This window comes from Synchiropus splendidus, chromosome 14 (assembly GCF_027744825.2).
Source record: "Synchiropus splendidus isolate RoL2022-P1 chromosome 14, RoL_Sspl_1.0, whole genome shotgun sequence".
NCBI lineage: Eukaryota > Metazoa > Chordata > Actinopteri > Syngnathiformes > Callionymidae > Synchiropus > Synchiropus splendidus.
In genome coordinates this window covers 18,048,143-18,070,968 of record NC_071347.1, presented here as the reverse complement: position 1 = coordinate 18,070,968, position 22,826 = coordinate 18,048,143, and the positions used below count along the sequence as shown (strand labels likewise).

General features: G+C 41.7%; 1 protein-coding gene across 9 annotated transcripts in view; it reads right to left on the bottom strand.

Moving 5' to 3' along the window:
- shank3a (SH3 and multiple ankyrin repeat domains 3a) overlaps positions 1–22,826 on the bottom strand; it is a 182,714-nt gene that overhangs the window by 143,113 nt on the left and 16,775 nt on the right. For 8 of the 9 annotated variants that reach the window (XR_008416534.1, XR_008416535.1, XM_053885401.1 and 5 more), the window contains exon 1: positions 17,360–17,453. The exons of the other annotated variant lie outside the window; for it this stretch is intronic. The gene's annotated coding sequence lies outside the window, so the exon portion shown is untranslated. Of the gene's footprint in view, positions 1–17,359; positions 17,454–22,826 lie in introns of those variants that run through there. 9 annotated transcript variants of the gene reach the window in all.

Genomic DNA, 22,826 nt, shown 5'->3' with positions numbered 1-22,826 from the left:
GAGCATCATGCTGCCAAAATATTGAGCTTCATCACATCAAACTGACAAAATAACAGGCGTTTTATTGACCATAAAGCACTCAAAATTCGCTTGATGTTTTCACCAGTGTGTCCACTGCTCCGCCAATAGTACCAATCACCTGGAGACTGGAGACGAGAAGCAGCAGCTGAGACCGGCTGTGGTGTCGGAACTTCAGATATGCGATTTAAGGTCAATAAAAGATGTGAGGAATTGATGATTCCAGTTCAGAACATTGCCCTGTTTGTTTCATGAGTCAGTCTCCATGCTGGAACCCGTTTTCAAAACCAGTTTAGAAGTGACCCTCTGCACTGCACCTGCGGATAATGTATAATTTTCCTTCCGGAATTTACGGTACACTACTGTAACCCTGTAAAAAAAGGGAGCCATTTAAGTCATGGCTTCCACTCTTAGGAGGACTCACTTATGCTGTTCATTCATGTATTTTATGTGACCTGTTCCCAGTTTATAGTTGAATGAAGAGCCATACAATGACAGGGCGTACTGCACCATAGACAAATAGACATGCAACCACTCACGCATGAGGACCACTGAGAATCATCAATGAGGACTGTGGCATAATCCTGGAGCGCCCAGACACATCAACATCACAAAGACAGAAGCAAGTTTAACCAGGTTCCTCTTCATTGCTTAGATGAGACTTAGCCTATATTGAAATATAAAGTGAAAGTGAAACCAGATGTTCAGATTTTAACATGCATCCAATTTATCTAGGAGAATATTCAGTGATTAAATGCTGTCAGGTGTTATAGTTCTGGCCAGTACATGAACATGTAGAAGAGTGTAGGGAGTCTAGTTCTCTCGCTGCAGCCTGCGACGACATATTCCCCACCCCTCCACTTGCCTCGCACACCACCCCTTGCAGTCCAGCGAAAACAAAGTGAATAATTCATGACGAAACAAAGCAGTGTGTGCATGTTCCCCGTTCAATGTATGTGTGCTTTTGAAACATCTACTGGGCTAAAAGATCTCCCACTGCTGGTGTGCATGTGCAACGCCGCACACATCTCTGAGGGTGCATCCTACTTCTTTAAAACAGACGCTTGAAGAAGAACAGGGGGGATATAACAGCGATAAGCAGCTGCCAATGGAAGCGTGAAGCGGAGAGGGGCAGGGAGGATGCAGCTGAGACGGTCAGCGGGCCAAGACAAGACTGAAAAACGCTGAAGATAAAAGAAGTCTAGTGGAGAAAGGCGAAGGTCGGAGAGCAGGAGAGAGGGTGGCGGTGATGAAGGCAGACAGACAGACAGACAGACACACAAGCTATGGCCTGCGGTAAACATGATAACAGGGCGGTGCAGATCACTGGCCGCGTCACGCTACGCTACACCTGCTAAAGTCATAGCCATTCTCAAGCTCACATCACAGCCGCTTCACAGAATCACCCCCTTTCCCTCTATGATGTCATTTCCCCGTGCCACACCATTTTATAGCTTGTCTTCTTAAGACTCTCAGGAAGACATTTTCTTATGTATGGGACTATCATTATCAGTGAAAGATATTCAGTACTGGAGGATCTTTTATTAGGTAAAAATATGTGACCAGGTGCCTTTGAAAAGAGTGATATGATTTTTAAAAGTTAGCCGACTTCCATTTTGAGTTAAAGTGGGGGCTGGTAGACATACCTTCAGCCAGGCTCTACACAAATTTAGACCAGACTATTTTTGACAACAGCTGTCTCTTCAGAATTAAAACAGATCTCGCTTGTGTCAATTCAGCGTTATACTGAAAACATTCAACTGAGGTAAACAAGAACTTCAGCGCTCACAATGGTTTCCTCACTGGACTTATTATCGTGGGTGTTACAATCCAGAGCCGTTTATTCAATAGGAGAAAGTCTGCCAAGTAAAATACAGATATTTATTTTCTCCCCTTTGTGTGCTCATTTACAATGCTGCAGCCGTGAACTACAAGAGTTGTCTTCCTCTAGTTCTAACAACAGGTTGCCCCTCTCCTCCCTGTGTGTCCAAACTATCCAATGTCAACCAACTGTGGCCATAAATGGGCGTAACTGGCATTTCTGGTTTTCGGGGACTGGAACCATTCCCCATCGAGGTTAGGCAGCCAGGTTATGTCAAAGGTTGGTAAATAGGCATAAACTCATTGTTAGATTATGCTTATTTACCACCAAAAGCTGATCGCATGACCACCTTGTTTTTCCCGTACACATACGTGAAGGGGAAATGAGCTTGTACCCAGTATGCCAGGTCAATTAAACGCTACAGAAAACCCAAATATGTCTTTGTGTTGTCATGGAAACACTCAAGCTGCTCCGTTCTCAGACCATTTGAGCCTGGCCCAATATAATCTCTGACCTCGACCATCTTAGACATCTAACTCTGCTTCCCGTTTCCCCGCGGACTTCAATGACTGTAAAACTCTGAGAAGTTATGAAGAACGCGTCACATGTGCGACTACTCTGAAAGACACTAAACACGGAGGAGCATACACGTCTCTGCCACTACCGTCCTTTGGTGCTACAAGTTTGCTTCCAGCGCATAGAATGAGAGGACAGGACAGTAAAGTAACATTTCTATCGAGTGTACATGTACAAACTGGCAGTGTTTCTACTAGCGAGGGTGTTGATGGACTATTTGTCTGCAGCTGGTTACCCTAATAAGGACATGGTTACTACTGATCCAAATAATGAGTCCTCAGGCACAGAAGAACTAATATTAGTCATCAACAAAAAGCACAGGGTAGAGGTGAAGGCTGTCTCCAGGGAGGGAAAAGTGAATCAAAGGGAGGAATAAAATTGAAAATCAGTTCAGTGGAGTAGCCTGGAGAGGAATTATGTCCATTAGTCGGTCCACTCAAACCAGCATTGCTGCTGCAGTCGGCGGTGACAGTGATAATGACTTGGCAGAGAATTTTAATTCATTTTCTTTCCTATCATCTCCACAGTCAATGAGTCCCTTGTCAGCCATTGCATCTTTCTTGAGGAGTTGACCCAAGGAAGGCTGCTGGTTCTGACTCCATCAGTGGACACTGCATCTCTGCGAGTCTGCACTTGTCTACTGCAGATGTGTGCCGATACAGGTGAGGTCATGAAGCCCGGAAAAGTGTAGGTGAAGCCTCACATTTTATTTTCGACACAATCAATAGACATGTTAAAGAGCCGAGATTTCTTATTGACCAGACGCCCAAGCTCGATGTCACGAACGCCTGAGTCAATCCCGGGGTTGCCTTTGCCTTTGTTAAGTGGTGCCCTGAAAAGTTTCTATAAGGTTGTCAAAAATATCAATACTTCTGAAAGTATATACTTAAACACTATATGCGGATATACAATACTGATTTGCAATATCAATACTGCTGCGTGTAAAGATGCAGACTGAAACAGACCTGCAACTAAACCAACAGTAAGATGTCACTGCCAACTCAAACAGTGTGGTTTGAAGACCAACAAAGATAGTCTCCTGAGGCTTGAGTAACTGTAGCTTAAATTTGGGTTATTTATTTTGCATTTATTTCTTTTTCTCCCATTATTCTATTCATGTATTTTCATGTATTTACTTAATTGATTCTGTTTCCATGGAGATAAAAATGTGTTTGTCTCTCTTTTTCTTTTCTTTTTTTTTTTCTTCGCATATAGTTTGCAATTTTAATATCGTGACAACACTGCCTCAAAGTCCAAACAAAATGAAGAAGTGGTGATCAACCTGAGAAAGACTGGGAAGGGACCATGCAGGAGAACAAAGCATCAGTCAAACTCATTTATGCCCTCAGCTGTCAGGCCTCTAAACACTGATAAGGAACTGAAATGGGGTGTTTTTAACAGTGTATTTGTTGCTAATGCTGCCAATCTCTTGAGGTGACAGTGGTTGACTACTGCTGCTCTGAATGTTTCCATTTGTATGTATGTGTGTCGCCGTTATAAGGCAGAATAACTGGAAAAAGATTTGCCCTTCAGGGATCAATGAAGTAATCTGAACTCTGATAAGAGCAAGAAAGACCTGACTTGTACGGAACAAGCGAAAAGTGGACGGCCATCTGGCGCTGAATGGGTCTGGGTCACATCCTATTTAGCGTCAAGCACCAAGCTAAATCAAGTACGTATTTGATAGCTTTTATTGTTGGGCTTCTGAAGCCCATTCAGTTCCCAGTAGAAAACATACGCATTAAATATGGCGTCATCAGATATCAACAAGAGGCATCTGCATTCAGTAACATGGCGGTTTTGGTGAGTCATATATGCACCGTCGCACACATAGATTTGCTGCTGTCTGTTAGCAAAACGAAACCTGTCATACTCACAGAGCCACAAAAAGCTTTAGCAATCGATAGTTTAAAGTAGCTGCTGCGCCGCAGGTCAAACCGACAGTGTGTAACAGTCAATATGACAGAGCTAAAAATGGGCTCACCTGAAATCACACAGACGCACATGAGTAATAAAGTCGGCGTTTTCATTGGTCATCATAACTAGAAGTCAAAGACCGTGTTGGACAAGCTTGACCACGCTGAGCAAGGAGCCGTTCAGTGGAGATTAAGAACTGCCAATAGACGACCTTGCCAGACCCCGATGTGGACGCCAGGAGGAGGTTGATCCTGACTGATAAACCAGCAAGGATACCAGTGAAAAAAAAAAACAGAATGACAGATGGATTGACAAGAAGGGTCGTGGGACGGCCATAAGTGTGTGTTGAATTCTTGGCAGGGGACCAGGATACAATCACCTTTGTGAGCCTCAGGTGCAAAATTCAGCTCAACAGCCCAGAAAAGGACGATTCAAACAAGTGTCGAACACCAGAGGTTCTGAAGCGGTTGAGAGTAGTACAGTTAAAGTATTATAGCATGCTGTTGTCCGTCTTCAGCACTAGTTTCAGATTCTAGCTGCTTCACTTCAAGTCAGTTGGGGAGCCGCGCGTCAAATAAAACACAAGTCGATCGAGGAAAAAAAAGCTCTAGGCACAGAAATTTAATTAAACTACCTTGACCTCAACACCAAAGTTTGACCCGTATATGATATAAGATGGGGAAATAAATGTATAGTGCACAAGGTTCCATTTTTGGTCTCATCTTATTTTCCATCTACATCAGCGTTGGGTCGGCCAGTGGACACATGATGCCCTTTGCTGGTATTGATGCGGCCCTTATGTGGTCAGAGCTAAAGTGTTATGACGATTTGAATTCTAAATATACTTGTTAGCTTTTTCTTTCAGAAGTTTTTTTTTTTTTTTATGTCTGAATTAGTATCTTACAACTTGTAATTTTAAGAGGATTTTGTCCCTCAAAATAAATCCAAGTTTCGTTGCCAAAATATTCACCACTTAAAAATATCTTTTATAGAGATAAACTTTCAGTAAAGGAAGTAATACGTAATTGAATACTTGTGTGATTACACTTTTCTTTGCTTTAAAATAATTGTTTTATAATAATTTGTTTTATAATAACTTTCATTGGACTACCTCAAAACATGTTTCAGCACCAGGTGGATGACATTTCCTTCGATTATTCCTCAAAAATATTAATCTTCCGTCAGCACCAATCTCACACTGCAGCTGAGGAGCTCTGAAACGCAACATGTACCTTGGTCTTGAAAGCACTTTTATAGACTTGCATTACACGACATTGTCCTGTTTCATCTTCATATTTTCATCATCATCATCATCATCAGTCCTGTGCCATAAATAACTAAGCACAAACCACCAGGTTCAATTGCAGCTCTAGTTAAACATATCTCACACATAGTGTGATCCAGGACATGTATAAAACAGACTATAAAAGATAGATTTAAAGGGGAGGGAGATGTTTCTATCGATCCCATCTCACCCTTGCTGTGACCAGAAAATCGTGTCGCTCCAATATCTGTTGATCACTCCTGCGGTGCTGCTGCTGAGTGGCAGCTGGCTCTTTGATGCCGACTGCCTATTAATAATCGATGCGGCTCCCCAGAGAGACGTCCGTAAAGCCTGCCAGCCAATTAGGACCTGCTTCGCACCAGCTCACGCTCCCACATACCTGCGCGCTTTCAGGAACGAGGGGCTGCTGGGAGGTCAAGCGTGTCACCCGGCGGGGCTCGACTAAGTGGCAGGTAGAATTATGCTCAGGCACGTGGTGGCTCTTCTTTCATTAGAGCAGGTAAAGTGGCTGCTATCAGCAGGCAGCGTCGCAAGTCAAGTTGCAAAGTGAAACATAAGACTGTGAATATATGCAGAGTATGGCGATACGAGGCAAAGCTTTCGATCTGTCTCGAAGGTAAGAAGGTAAGTGAAACAAGTGGTGGGGAAAAACTCTACCAGAGACTCGGAGTCGCCTTGGAGATGCTCAGACATCCGGTCCGAAAACCTTCTGGAAGCATCTGTTTTTGTGATGTTTCTGACTGAGGGTTAAGAGAGAATGGATGCACCTGACACTGCTATCACCGCATCAACTGTTTTTGAAGAACAAGTGAGGGCAACAAGTGGGTCCCCTCTCACTCCAAAGTGAAGATGGTCCTCAACACAGATTTGTGTCAGAGTTGCGACCTGATCAGAGTCTTACTCTGTTTTGTCAGGGAGCAGCTGAGATGGATTGTGACCCAGATTCAAGATTAGTTTCACAGATGACAGATCAATAGTCATAACAGCAGCTGAGCAGCTGACTTAATGATGCCGTAAATGTTTTAGTGTTTAGTCAAGAGGATGTGACGACGATTTGGGTCACAGTTCATTTGTGGTTATTAAAATGACAACACTTGGTGATAATAGAATCTGGACGTGGTTTTCATCCGTCGCTGCCAGATACAAAGAGTAATTTGGTCATTTATTAAACACCCAGAAACACCTCTGAAATACTTTAGCCAGAGATGGTTGAGGGTATTTTAGCCATCACAAACACCTTTAACCATTGATCTATTTTAAGGTTACAGAGGGAAAACTTTTTTTTTTTTTTTGCCATTTCAGCCATTTCAAATTTTAACATTTGACTTTTAAGTTACAGTCGCAACCATTCATTAAAAGACAAAAACATTGAAAAAAATGTAGTTTAGATCTGCTTTTTAAATGCATAGCAATGAAGAAATTGCTTATCACAAAAGGCAAATTTCTGACCGGAAATAACAGGAACTGGACCTAAAAAGGGCTGATGCAAAACGTGCAGCGGAAGATGGAGCAAGTGTCGACTAAGTCTCTAAACCAAACTGATAATCTGGTAAATAATGCAGTGAAACATTAGAACCATTCGTGTGTGTGTGTGTTCAAGCTCAGTGCCGACACTGGCATTGACGTTGCGCCATGATATTTGTAGTTAGTCACCTCAACTCTTCTCCATTACACTTGTTTTTAAACAAACCCAACCATCTGTAAAACAAGACGAGTAAAGTCATGCCTCTTAACTGCAGCCATCTTAACCCAAAATAGTGAGTGGATTTATGTTAGAAATCCAACACACAAGTATATTTTTAGCAGTTATTAGGATGCCACAAAAAGGATGATCCCCTTCTAAATTTCAATGATGAAACATATAAACCAGAAATTGAAATTTGCAGATGTTGTTTGTATAATATCAATATATATCCAAGTCTAAAAAATGCAACATCTATTGGCAGCTGTGTGCAGCATAACTGACAATGCTCAGTGTCGGCTGGTGTCGAGGAAAAAATCCCCCCCAACAGTGAGTCAAAGTGTTCACTTGAGCAGTCAAAAGGACAAAACGGTGGTGTTTGCTCATTATTTGCAGTTGGCTCATTACGGAAGGAGATGTGCCAGGCGTGAGGCTGCGATGCGAGGTGGCGGCTTCTAATGAGGGGACCAGTGTCTCCAGGTCAGCTGTCGATTTAGATCTTTGACGGGGTTGTCCAGAAAGTCATGGTGACACTCAATATCTCACTGTTCTATAACCATGACAAAAGGCATATTATCAGCGCATCCCTGGTGAGCAGCGGGAATTTCAAGTATACATGGGCAGTTACACGCAACAGACAAGTTTGAACGGAATACTAAAGATCTGCATCCTGTTTTTATTGACACGAGTGCTTTTAAGACTCGTGTACACATTTATGTAATGTAATTAATATGTAATTAATATGTAATTAATAAATCAGAAACATAATCTTTACCATGTTATTTTACTTGTTGTTACTTCAGATGTTATTCAGGGTGTGAGTATCGCCCTCTTTTGGACAATCCACAGGAACCTTCCAATAATAATAAGTGTAATAATCACAACAACATTAAGACACATGCCGCAGTGAATTTCAGTGCTGCAGTCAGGGTTGTATAAAGATGGCTTCCTGCCCAAGAGTTAAAGCCTCAGAAAAGGAGGCGACCGAGCCTGTCCATGAAAGAGTTATGAGGGGACACATGCTGCCCTTTGCTGCTATTGATGCGGCCCTCATGTGGTCAGAGCTAAAGTGTTATGACGATTTGAATTCTAAATATACTTCAACTTGTTAGCTTTTTTCTTTCAGAATTTTTTTTTCTGTGTGAATTAGTATCTTACAACTTGTAATTTTAAGAGTATTTTGTCCCTCAAAATAAATCAAAGTTCGTTGCCAAAATATTCACCACTTCAAAATATCTTTTATACAGATAAACTTTCAGTGAAGGAAGTAATACGTAATCGAATGCTTGTGTTATTACACTTTTCTTTGTTTTTAAAATAATTGTTTTATAATAAGCTGCCTTATAATAACTTTCATTGAAGACTCTTGCTACCTCACAACCTGTTTTAGAAGGTTGTGAGGTAGGTGGATGACATTTCCTTCGATTATTCCTCAAATATTCACCGTACCAATCTCTCACACTGCAGCTGAGGAGCTCTGAAACGCAACATGTACCTTGGTCTTGAAAGCACTTTTATAGACTTGCATTACACAACACCGTCCTGTTCCATCTTTTCATCACAAGTCTTGTGCCATAAATAACTGGACCATGATCGTAGCCCATTAAACGCAAACCACCAGGATCAATTGCAGCACTAGTTAAACATATCTCACACATAGTGTGATCCGGGACATGTATAAAACAGACTATGAAAGAGTTATGAAAAAAACCTTTCAAAATTATGGAGTGTAAAATGTGCCGCTGCTATTTAAAATCAAGGCATATTGACTCACAGACAACTCACAGGCAGCAGCTCCCGACACCCAAACACCTTCTTTAAAAACATACTTCTTTTAAAAGAAGGATTTAATGCTTTCATTTATTTGGGTAGTATTTGTGCGAGGAAACTGTAGCTATTTTAAATAGCTGTTTGATTCAGCCAAGATGATGTCGGTAGCGCCACAATAACCATCTGGCAGCTTGGAGATATTTCACCAAATTCAGTCCCCAAATACCTCACAATGTCACCAGACGTTCCAACTTAGGAAATGAGAAGCGAGTCAAAATGAGAAAATATCATCTCAGTATCCCCTCTAGGGCTGGTATTTGGTGGAAGTGGGGTGGATGCTGCCTGAAGGAATCATGTATGAGGCATCCCAGAGGAAACAACTTGTGGCTCTGAAGCAAAAACAGACTCTTCTCTTCTCCACCTGGAAAGTGCTGCCCATGAAGTATTGGGCTTTACGTTTCATGTTTCATCTTAATCTCACCAGAACAGAAGCCTGTTAGAAATCTTTCCGCATAACTGTGCAATGTTTGACCTACTTCATTGTCCTGATTGCAGAAAATGGAAAAAAAAAAAAAAGAAATCAACAAAACCTAAAAAAAAAATCTCAGTTGGACTAATTGCATTTGTGAGCTAATTCTTTCAAAGCACCTCGATGTCATTCGGGTTAAATTAAAACATGATGAAGAGCCTCTTCTTCATTCCACTGGAAAGACTTCAGCTTAACCTCCTTCATGCACTTCATGACCTAAATACAGCTCTGAACCTCCAAAGACAGCAGCACTCGCTCGAAAACAACCAACACTGCAGAACACTGCCAACATTATTGGTCGCCTTTCGGATATTTCATACAAAACGTGAACGTGGGGAACAGAAAATGAAAAACGTAAGAACGTCAATGTTAAAAATAATGTTTAAAAAAATCAAAATACCGCCAGACAATTTGGTCACTAAAGAAGCGGCAGTGGGAGGAATCTTGAGTCCCCAGGAGAGAGAAAGTACAGGTACGGGGAGAACATAGTAACTCCACAAAGACCTGACCCAGGATCCTCACACTGGAATCAAACCACCAACCTTACTGCTGTGAGACTGCAGCACAAACCACTATCAAACCGTTTCTTATTCATTCAATAGTCACCCCAGAGGGACAGTCTGAGACCTGCTCCAACAGCGAGGACGTCAGGCAGAAACCCTTTTTTAAACTGGAGAAAGCGAAAACAAGTCACCTTACTGTAGTAGCTTGGCATCATCAGGAACCAACTGTGTGCTGTGCGAAGCCAAATCCTCTACACAATAATGGGGTTTCCTTCTGAATGTTTCAACACTGTCAAAAATTTGAATGAAGGCGCTTTCTACCACATGTGTAACATTTTTCATGGATGTCATTGGGTCGCTTGTGAGGTATATTTCTGTTCTTCTCCGCGGTCTGTGGAACAACACGTCCTATTGTATTTGTCATTGCTGCCATCCACATACGCGTTTCTGACTTTTTTTAAATTTCTATTAATGTTTATTTTCACGGTTTGTGAAAATTCGAGTGAGAACAGCTGGCTACTCTGGAGACTTAATGCTTCTGTATGAAACAACCTGACTCATGGAGGCCCTTAGCTTTTTGATATCACGCTTCTGAAGACTAAATGTCTTCTAACGCAGTCCTTTCATCCCCGGCATCTTGTCCCACTCAGCTGCCCTAATTTCAATTGCCTTTAAAACAACAGACTCCTCAAATGTAGTCTTCAAGCCCACAAATAAAACCCTCCATATCAAACCTGGCCTAGCGTCCTGTAACAGCCTTGTAAACAACTCCTGGGCCGCCTACTTTGCAAGCAGAGCAGCTGCAAACACTTCGCATTAAACTTTCTGCTTATCTGTTACTTCTGAGTGCCGCTACTTTATTCTCACATCTCCAACCCTGCAGCAACTTCTCTGTTGCGGTCCCCTCCCTCCCCCCTCCCAAATTCATCTGTTGTCGATGTGTCGTGACTGTCTGCCAAGTGCAGTAATTACAGTAGAGCGGTAGGAGCTGAGCAATAGAGAGAAGCAGCATATCAAACACGACTGCCGGGGCAGCAGCCGGAAAAACTCTCGCTCCTCGCAGCCGCTCGCCGTGTGCAACAGAGTGGAGTTTATTTACTAACCATTCTGACAAGGTCAAGCAAGGACACACGCCGCACCACTTTAACAGCTGAGATTCAAGTTTCACTGTCATGCTACGAATACATTGGCAAGTATAGAAAGGAAAGGTTACTGTAAGCAAGCAACAAAAATCTCAGGCAGAGAGATGGGAAGTGCATTCCTCGGTCAGGGAGGGAGGACCCTAGTTCAGCAGTAAGCGTGAGGGACACATGAGTTGCTCCTTCATTTTAATTTACTTAAATAAGTCAGTGAAGAGGAGGTTACCAGAGTTGGCCGTGATGACAGGCACATCTCTGAAGGCATGTTCCCACCTGTGATTTGGTGCACTTGCATCCCATTGGTTGTTGACTTAAATCGAGAAAAAAAAAAAAGTACGTTATAAGTGTTTAGTTTTTTTGTGTGTGCTTATTTTGTTATTTCCAGTTCTCCTGTCTGTGGCTCCCGTTTCCTTTGTTCCCTCCAACTTCATAGCAACGCAGCTGGACCCCATCCGCTGATCAAGCTCGCTGATTTCTACTCCCTGGTTCCAGTCTGCGCTGCCAAATGGTTGTACCGCGTCCTCCGGTAAAGTTACCCTCGAGATCTAGCTCTTCAACATTCTTTGTAAACTTTTGATTGTGCATGCCTTTTCTGCCGCTCCCTCGGTTTTCTTTCTAGCTTATTTTTTGTCCTTTTATTGCAGCGTTTTGTGCTTTGTGTGAGAGTTTTTGTACGCGCGTCTTGTTTTCTCTTGTTGGCTTTTTCTTACTCGGGTGTGTTTGAATCTTCCAGCACCGAGCTCTTTTCTTTGTTTGGGCCTTGTGAGTCTATCCGAGTGTGTTTTTGGTTTCCCCCATGAGTTGGCTTTATAATAATTTACTGTTTCAGGTTTTTCCCCGTCCTTGAGTGTTTCCCTCTCTCCGCGTTTGGTAGCGACGTCCTTAGTTCCTCGTTTCCTGTCTGTGCCCTGTTATTTTCTTCTTTCTCTTCTTTTGTCAATTTGTTTTCGCTCTGCAAATGTCACCAAAATATTCATTTGTTGCAGGAGGTCTTGTTATTTATTTAATTTTTTAACTTGAGCAACAACAAAAGAAAGACATGGACGCTGCCACCACGTGGCCACAATCAAATTGCATCTACCTTTGCTTTTAAGTCAATCGCTGCCAATGCATACAGAACACCATCTGGGCCATCAACAGAGTTGTTGGCATTTGAGAGTGAACCTCGGATGTTGGGATTCACTGCTCTCTAGGGGCGACATCCGCCAAGAAACACCCAAGACCTACACTTGATAATACTCAAGTGATCATTCCACTGAGTCTCTTCACCGCTTCAACAGAAGCATGCGTCCAAATGTATTAAATTTGCTCCCTAAATGTTTCAAAGAAAATATTGCTGGCAATATCTCAACAGCATTCACACGTGAAATGAATCTGTACCACGTAAAGAGTGGTATATCGGAGGCACTTTTGGCTAGAGAGATGCTGCTCCTGCTGTTTAAGCTTCTGTCTGTGCATTTTTACTAACCTGGGGCTCGAAGGTTCCAAGCAGCCAGACTGCGCATAAATATGCTTATCATGAGAAGAAACCTGGTGCAAGCCGTGTCCTTCAAGTCCACTTTACGCGCGACATTCAGAGCTTCGACACCATCAGGCGCACTACTCGGCACGCACACACACTAGTTGATGTATTGCCTATTACCTCAGTTTGACAGAACTGGCAGGCAGCCGAGAGCTGTGGATACTTCATGATGTTGGAAATAATAGATGCTGTTAAAAATAACTTTATTTTCAAGTATAGCTCTGAGACAGATGTTGGGGAAAAGGGGCTGAACATCAGAGTCTTCCTTTAGTGATCTATGTTCACGTCAGCTTGAACGTACTGTAGTTCAGGTAGCAATAGCTGCATTATGCTGCACTGTGCAGAAATACAAAATTGACCCTCTTATTCCTTATTCTTTCTAACCACGCCGTGCTTGAAGGGATAAAAATAGTGACAAGGTCAGTCAAGAAAAAAAATATTCATAAGAGGGATGATGACTATGTGGTAATTATTTTTTCTGTTTCTGCAGAGATGCAATTTGCAGTGAAAAACAACACGTTCTCACACTCATAGGCTGAAACCAATGGCCTTGAGGTGAGCTGGAGCGAAGGCTACGTTTCTCTCAAGCTATGATAAGACCAACATCCGCAACCGTTTGTTCGCTGCCTGATCGTCGTTTGAAACAAATCAATCCTCTCCTTTCATGTCTACGCTTCAAGGGCTTGGAGTCCAATGCTTTTTTTTTCTATTTGACAAACAAGACTTCTTTAATGTCTCTAAAAAGAATTGGTGGTTTAAAGACAACTTGGAATGTAATAAATCCAAAGTCAAATTCGGATTTGAATAAAACTGTGACATTCGATTCTTTGTTTTTTACTTTAAAAAAAAAAACTGAGCAGAAATATGATAAATTACAAATAAATTTGGGGCGAGCAGCAAGATGGACTAGTTCAGGGGTGCGCAATTACATTTCCTAAAGGGCCACATTATATACTGTGACTGTCATGGCAAGAGTCCTAAAACCAACTTAAATTGAGTTTTTCTAATATTATAAAACTAGGAGAAACCATAATGGTACATACATGTTTGATTATATATGGTTTTATTTTGTTTAAAATGCACAATTTAAGATATTTTCAAGCGTTGAATATCTTGGTTTATATGAGTTGGAAGGTTAAAACATGAGCAAAATATAAAAGCACGTTATTACAATATTTAGTTTCGCTATTTTGAGGGAAGACATATTGTGGAATTACATTCTTTTATCGAGCAATTGTAATTTTTATTTCATGAAAGGAAAGGAAGCAATAACTTGTGGAAAAAGTACCATCTATTTTGACCTCATGAGGGCCACATAAAAGCACTTTGAATGGTAAAGCCAGACCACTATCATCCATTTCCATTCACGGCGGCCAGCTATCAAAGGGCTAAGGCACTGACTCAAGGGTGACCCAGGTTTGCAAACAGGCCTCCTTTCTATTGGATGTTTCACCATGGAGCTGTTCCAAGCTCCACCATCTCTCCATTTGAGCCTTTCATGGACAACCACACTTTAACCTGGTCTTGCTCCTAACGTCACACATTGACTGCTGTCAAGTGGATTTTTTTCGCATCCAGGTTGATGCGGAAGAAGAAGACCCGCTACTTTGAACAGTAAACAACTATAAAAAAGTTATGCTTATCGTACACTATGAGACAACAACTTCACTCAGAGCTTTGAATTTTCTGTTCCAGCCTCCATCCATTCTCAAATGTTCCAAAACACTGATCAAAAGAGAGAAATGACTGCTCTCCACACTCTGTAGTGAAATACAGTCAGGGCTGCTGTGGACGACTGAGTTTCACAGTCGGGCCATGTTGCGCTGTTATGTGAGGAGGTTAATCAAAATTAACTTTGAATAATGAGTGGTCCTGGCAGACCTGGAATGAACTTCATGTCTACATTAACATTAATGAAAGCATAATTCCATTCTTTGGAGTTATTAACCCACCAGTGGCGGGTCACCTTCCACTTGCTTTTCAATGATCAAATTAGAAATGAATGTATAATCTGTAATATACTCAACAGACAGTAGACCTCACCAGTGTAAAATGACTTGTCAAAGTAAAAGCTGGAGGGTTACTGATGAAAAGTGTTTTTAAAAACCCCTTAAAAAGTTCTTCTGAACTGACACCCAGTCACTCTTCTGCTAAACGTTTTCTCCTCAACGTCTGTGCTCCGCTGGTTCAGGTCGAGTCAACACACCGTTCCACTCTGGAAATGCACGGTTGAATGCAGCGAGCGGAAATCCACACTGTCCAAATCCATTTCTCAGCAGCTAGTTTATGACAACGTTTTACTTCGCAGTTGGTGAATATTTCACGGGTGTATTTATAATTTAAATATGAACCTGATGATGATTCAAAGAGAAGTTTTACTGTCTCTGCACAGGGCTGGCTCTATTTGAAACTCGATCTGGCAGCGAGTGATGAGGAAAGACAAAAACTACATTGTGAAGAAAACTTTGTTTCTTCGCAGGGTGGTGATGTGAAGTATGAGTGACTTTTGGAAAAGTTCCTGGAGCGGAAATATCATTTTGTCACTCAGTCTTGGGTTCAGTGCCAAACCATTAAACACTTAGAACATTTACTTGTCGTTGTTGCCATTGAAACTAAAATCACAGTAAAAATGTTTTATATCGTGTGATACTGAACGCTAAGAGTTCATTGTTGGATATCTGTAGACAAAAGCGTCAGTTTGGGAGGTCATTTTGTCCCACTACACATAAATCCAGTAAGCCATTGTAACCATTTTCTGTAGTATACGAAAATTCCGACGCTCATGAACGCACCGTCCGAGCAAGGAGACTATAAAAAGCAGCGAAAGCACACCAACTGAATGACGCGTGCGCAGGGACTACACTCAGGTGAAAACACTGAGACAAAAGAAACATTATTTTTAGTCTGATCAACTCAAGCAGATAGCACAAGCACCTTAATTTACATTGTCCCAAAGTGGACAAAAAGATTTCTAGAAGTAAGAAAAACAGAAAAGCTATGTTACGAATGTTACGTATAACATGTAATAAACCTGTGTCACAGATACTTTTATTGCTAACCAAAAGTGTGATCATTCCTGAAGCTAGTTGAGAGTAGAAGTAGTCGACTGACCAACCAAATCATGCCCTCGCGCCGATCAATGACTCAAAAAAAAAGAAGAAATCAATAAATGTGAGGCAGCGTGGTCTGAGTTAGGCACAAAAAAAGGGACATTTAACAACCATTGGGTTTCATTCTTCATATGAAAAATATGGCGTCATTTAATGACTTCGAAAGATGAGGAAATTAACTTTTGATCGCCTGAAGCGGTGTGAAAACTGAATTAGTATTTGAACACAGAACAGGCACTGAAGGGTCTGATTGATCATTTGAAGTTTTTCTCAAACAGGAATAATCCCAATTCCGAGGTTGAAAGCATTTCATTCAATAGCAGGCCGAACATAGAAAGCAGTGACTGTACGACCAGGAAGACAACAACCTCTGCAGCAGCATGTTCAGGCGGGGAAACGGAGCACAACCTGAGACAGATGGCAATTTCACCCTGGCATGGAAAGAGAAGTGGCTCCTAAACATCGAGCCCCGGCACATTATACTTTCCAAGCAGCTGGTCAGACACAAACACATTGTGAGGCAAAGGTAGAGGCCTGTGACGAGGAAGTGCTCTACTGTCTGAACCTGCCACTCGAGTTGGTCATATTAAAATACAGCGGTGAAGGAATGCCAACGTAAGTAAGGGGAACTTGGTTTTGCAAACGAATTGTCCATTTTTTAATCCCAAATGCTAAGATAATATGAATTGCTCTGACCTTAACAGATTTAGGTCATTCACATACAATGCAACTTTACATGACAGAATGTAATGTCATAACCTAACATATATGATGAAGGACAGTAAAAAGAAATTTTAAATTTAAAAAGCAAAGAGCTCACTCATCGCTGGCGTTTACACTTATGTGTAAAGATTCAACGTAAATTTCATCATTCTGGAGTGAAATACCTTGAAAAGTAGTAGTGTTTGATGGCACACAGCCTTCTAAAAAATCTGTATTCTGATGAAATATGGTCAGAAAATTGAATAAGTCCAGCTATATTTTGCATCTTTTTGTTGTCCAAAATAAATAAGAAAAATACTGTGCAGATTTGCACAAAGGACATACTTTAATTTTTACTTATCATATTTTTACATACATGAAATGTCAGAAAAGATGCTTATAAATAAAATGAATTATTATTATTACCCTCAAAATGCTGTTCAAGTGAGCACCCATTCTGTCAGCTTCAGGCCAAGTGATGGTGTACTGTAGATGGAGGTGTAATAAATGAATTAACCAAATCCACTCGACCAGAAACATTCATTCCTCACCCCTACTTCGGGACTTGCTTCACAGCCACCATCTCTCACATATGACTCCACAGTCTTGGACCTCTCCTCTCGTCTGCACCGAGCACGGATGTTTGAACAGCATCAATGAGCTTCAGGTAATAGCCACTGCTTGTTCTCCCCACATCGACCGCAAAATAAGCTCAAACCACACCAATCAGAACCCAACGTACGCGCCGGCATAGATCAATATGGATATTTTTCAGAAGCACGTACCGGAAAATTCAGCCGGGCCGAGGTCAGTTTGTGAATGGAGGCTGCTCAGAGTCAATGAACGGAGAAAGCATAGATGTCTGTGTGAAGAGGCGAGACTGAACGGTGAAGAGAGAGAGAGACGGGTAATAGGATAAACAAAGGTCCATCTGGCCCCAACCCTGCACACGCTATAGACTATAAATACCACCTCTTGTTAATGTCATTTACTTATCCTGCCAGACACTTAACTCAGATAAGACAAGGTGAATCCCTTACAATTACATTAAGACAATTTACACCCGTTTTTATTTGGCAGGAGAAGCAGCTCAGAGTCAGGGAATCAGGCTGCTCGATGAGAAAACTGAAAATAGCAAATGTTGAGTTGAAAGAAGCACCATTCCTGGAAAAAAAAATGTACGTTACAAATGGTACTTTCAGCGGATTATTGTTTTGGGTGATCAATTTGACTTCATCTGCATATGATCTTTGACAATAATAGTCATAAAAGCTCAAGATTTCTCCATGCTTTGAGTGTACGGCACTGAAAACATCTCCACCAAAATGGACTGAATATGAATCGAGTCTCCCATCCCTTCCATCAGGAACAAAACAGGAGCTTAAATGTGCATCCTGCAGTGCTGCTCAGAGGCATATAATGGACTGAGGTCAGGGCTGAAAATCCGAGCTGCGCCTGCCTGTGAATCTGAAAGCATCACTTCCTCGTACCTCCATAAACACTTTTAAACTAGATCTGAGAGACCGTGTCTGTCCACAATGTAACGCACAAATGGAGTTTTCAATGAGAATTTTGACAATGGTGATAAAAAGACAAGAAACAGATGACTGCATTGTGGTGTCACTCCATCTGGATCCACTACTCTTTTGCAGGTTTCATCACTGTGACACTTCTTCTGTGTGTTATTCAAGTGAGCTCTTTGATGCTGCTGCCACCTGCTGTCCAATTCAGCCAGTTGATATTAGTGATATTTGAAAGGCTAAAAAGCTATCACATAATATAGATAAAATAGTGGAGCAAGATAAGATAAGAAATGTTTTTGTTTTTTTATCATTGAGGTCAGGTTTGACTCACACGAGTCAAAGTTCAGTGTTCAGTGTTTATTGATCGTGTGTTTGTGTGCCTTTGATGCACGAGTCACCTGGTGACTTTTCGGGGAGACTGAAAAGGTCCCACTTCCTGGTGTGAGGCAGGGTGTTAGCAACCAGATTCTGTTGCAGCAGCTTGATGTTTTTTCTCTGTTACTCCCAGAAAGACAATCATCTAGTCCAATGGAGACGAACCAGCTTCACATCACTCGATAATCCTCCACGATAAAGAGGCAAAAATCCACATTATCAAACCAATTAGGGTGATCAGCGTTGTCATGACTCGCCATCCTGCTCTTTCATCAAACATCACGGATGCAGGAGGAGTGTGAAGAAGCGGCTATAAAGCTGAACTAACCCACAGCTAAGGACAGGCTTCCTTGCTGGGCTGGACGACTGGGGAGCATATGCGCCTCATGTTCCTGACATCTGCGGCGACAGATGTCATGTCACTGTCCTTACAAATAAGAAACATCGCAAATGTCAAACTCCATCTGAACCATATGCGTATTTGCCGACTTCTCCTGCCAACATGAACCACACACACACACGTTTGTATTGCCGTCCCTGTGGGGACATTGTGAGGTTTCTCATTGACGTAACCCTTTCCCCAGCCTCTCCCCCTAAACCTGACCATCCTAAACACATGGCTCACCTCAACCATGACTCTGAAGCTATGTGAAACCTTAAAATTATAATGACCCAGTTATTTTAAAGTCTTCATCCTCAAATTGAGGTTTGGACTCACTTTCCCCAGCCTCTCCCCCAAAAACTAACCGTCTAAAACAGTGGTCCCCAACTTTTTTATCATCGCGGATCGGTCAACACTTGATAAGTGGAGCGTGGCCCGTGGAGTATGAAGTTGACACTTTGCCCCGCCATATAAGGCCCATGCATGTTTGTGTACCCGCTAAAACTCTCCTCCTCCCGACCAGTGTCCAGACGCTCTCTGACTCTGGTTGCTATGGTAACATTTAAACATGCCTTCAAAATTGCATAGAGAGACACCACAATACTGAACATAAAGTGCATGAAAATTTTCACCATATTGTTAAATCGATGGGAGTTAAATCTGGGAGTGATGGTAGATCACAATAAATCCATATTTCAAGTACGACTCCTGGTATTGTTTGTAAAAAAAAAAAAAAAAAAAACGTTCTTGGAAGTCGAAGACTCTTCTGTCTCTTCACTGAGCCTTTTATCCTTCGCAAAGAAACAACTGTTTCCTACTTATTTTCCAGCTTGTGGGTTAAATTTTGGCTGAGCCATTTAGTCATTTTTCAATTTTTTTTTTTTTTTGTAAATAAAAGATCCTTCAGACTCAGATTATACACAAAAGGGAAATAATTGATTATTTCTTCTGCGGCCTGGCACCAATTGATCCACGGACCAGTACCGGACCCGGTTGGGGACCACAGATCTAAAAGAAATGGCTCAACTTAAACTTTACTCTGAAGCAAACTAAAACCCAATAATAGGTATTTTGTAGTTTTAACCCACAGAGTGCAACTTGAAGGACTGGCCAAAATGTCCTCACTTTGCAAAAATGTCCTCACTCACCACAAAGTACAAGAACACACACAGAGAGACAGAGTCAAGCTTGGATACACTCCAGAGTGTCCAGATTTAGATGAAATTAAGGTCTAAGTAAGTGACAGGCTTCCTATTCTCGCAGGTTCATCACCTGTTTGCGGCCCATCAGAGATACGAGACAAGGCAGAAAACAAATGAAGACCCTCAGCGACAGAGGGGGAACTGCAGTGAAAGGCAGTCGATCAGCAATGCTGCCAGAGTCTTTGGTGCCTGCGTGTCAAATGCCGACGTACACCATAGGAATACGATAACGGAGGCCTGGCTCACAGGGAATACGCAATGAGAAAATACACAGGGGGGGCCTGGAAACAGCAGCCTTCTTCACAGGTGCCAATGGGGAACGTGCGAGCGCAGTTCTCACTCCCTCCCTGCCACTGTCTGATAGAATAATCTCTTTATCAGAAAAATATATTCAGAGAGAAGAAAGAATTGACTAGTTGCACCATAGATCTCCCATGACTTCCAGCTCAGTGGATCCATGAGACTGAAGCACACGGAGCGACCAGGGCTTCATATTTAGAATATCAGCCCATGGAAAAAATGAAAAATAAAAAATATTATTGTCATTTGTTCCTGAATGAGGATACAAGACTAAGTCTTAGCTGTAACCGGTGAGAGACAGGTACAATTTCCAGCGTAAAGATCACAATCCAACTGAACAATCGCTACACGTTTTACAGTCACTTGAAAGCTGATGATGTACTTCCCACTTTCATATATATTTTTAGCGACACGTGAAGACAAATCCATGCTAACACACAGCAAAGTTGGTCTAGGGTGCGTCTCATTACTCAGCACCACACAAACAACTGATTCATAGGTTTAAGAGAATCAAGAAATAAGAGAGAAACGCCACTGTAAGGATTTATTCACAAAACATCAATGGAAATGATGCAACGCAGAACATCAAGCAGCTTCACTTCTGGTACCAGCGATCACAGTGACAGCACGGAGTGTGAAAAGCTTTCATCCACACCCTTGAAAACAACAGTCTCCGACTCGGAGAAGAATGCCACGGGTCCAAAGGCGAGACAACAGTCTGGGAAAGGTTAAGATCCAATTGAAAGTGGTTCATTGTGTGAACGATGAACTGTGATGCTGCCTGAATTAAACAAAAGCAGCGTTTCTGAGCCGTCCACGCCACTGAGCAGGGAAATGAAACACCGGCAAACAGGAGGATTTAAAGGTTTGGTTTCAACTTATTACAAAAAAATAATCAGATTTATCCCCGGTTGGCGTTTTATGAGCAGAGGATTGTTAATAAATTAGAATTATTGCGTCTTCTAAATCAAAATACGCTGTCAGATCTAAAGAATACTGTGGCACTTCTTCAACATCAGCAGTCCAATGTTGGTTGACCTTGAGAGAGACAACGTGGAGGTCATCACCTGCTCATAAATGAAGGCTTATATGATCTACAGCATCACAGAGGTGTGAGTCTATAATACTAAGGCACATCACGCTGTATTCATGGATTATAATAGCACAAAACATGATTCAACTCTCACATTGTCAATGATCAGTTGCGTAATGCTGTAGAGGCGAAAGGTCAGGTGTGCAATACAATGGATGGAGTCCGACTGCTCCATTTCATTATCAGCATGAAAACAAGAGGAAGTCATTCACTAATTCAAATGAAAGGGACGGTTGATAATGGGCTGCACTGGTTTACTTTAAACAACACTTACTTCAAATTTCATCTACATGTGCCTGAATCACCTCATGAGGCTCGCGTGGAACTAAAACTGGCCATGAAGAAAGGTGCGTTTCACCCTTTATTTCATGTTTATTTGTTCCAAGAAGCTCCGCCAGGAGGAGGTGAGTCAGACTGGGCATTTAGTAAGATGTGGATTGGTGGTTTCTCCACGCAGCGAACATCACTGTTTCATTTCAATGAGCAGTGGTTGGAGGATACACTGAGGCAGAGTCTTCCCCAGCACAGCTATCGAGTCTAATGCCAATCTGAAGCTATTAAAGAAGTTTCCAGCCTCTCAAAATGCTGTTTTTAATGCATGACCCACATATGGTGGCAGTAGTGTGGCACTGCATTGACTCGACAGCTGCAAATACGTGACAGTTAACAACAATGGAGAAGTTCTTTAAAAGAAAAAATGACAAAGAAAGTGATGTCCCCCACAACTGTGAAAACCGTTCACCCATTGGAGCAGTTTTTAAAATGAATTACAACATTTTATGGTGATACTTTCGTTCACACTTTACTTCTATCTTCTTTTGAATTTAAATAAAATATATTATATTTTATGCTGTTTAGACATGGTTTTATTACGTGTATTTTATTCAGAATTTTATTCCGTTTTTCCCATTTCTTTTTTTTTTTCTTTAGTAAATTTGATGAACATGACTTGCACCTGGTTCTGCTGCTGGTTGGACTTTTCCATGACAAATATCTTTGCAATATGTGTAAGTAGATTCAATATGGTTAATGGAGTAATGAATCAGTTCTACTGAATGGGCCATTTGTTCTGGAATCACCCTGACTTATTGCTGCATTTCTGCATGTAAGTTAGTCAAACAGCGAAACCATGTGACCCGACAGAGACGTTGTTCATACAACAGAGTTTGTGATTCTGGTTCAATATCCATCTGAGGACGAAGATGGCTCTCTTGAAGGTTAAGGTCACAGATGGACGGATCGAGATGTACAGCAAATTATTAAATAAATAACACACACATATATATATGTATTCGAGTTTTCTAAAACCCTTCCTTCACCTATGTAGCCATGAACTTCAGTTCACGACTGAAACATCACTGTATACAGGTGGCATAG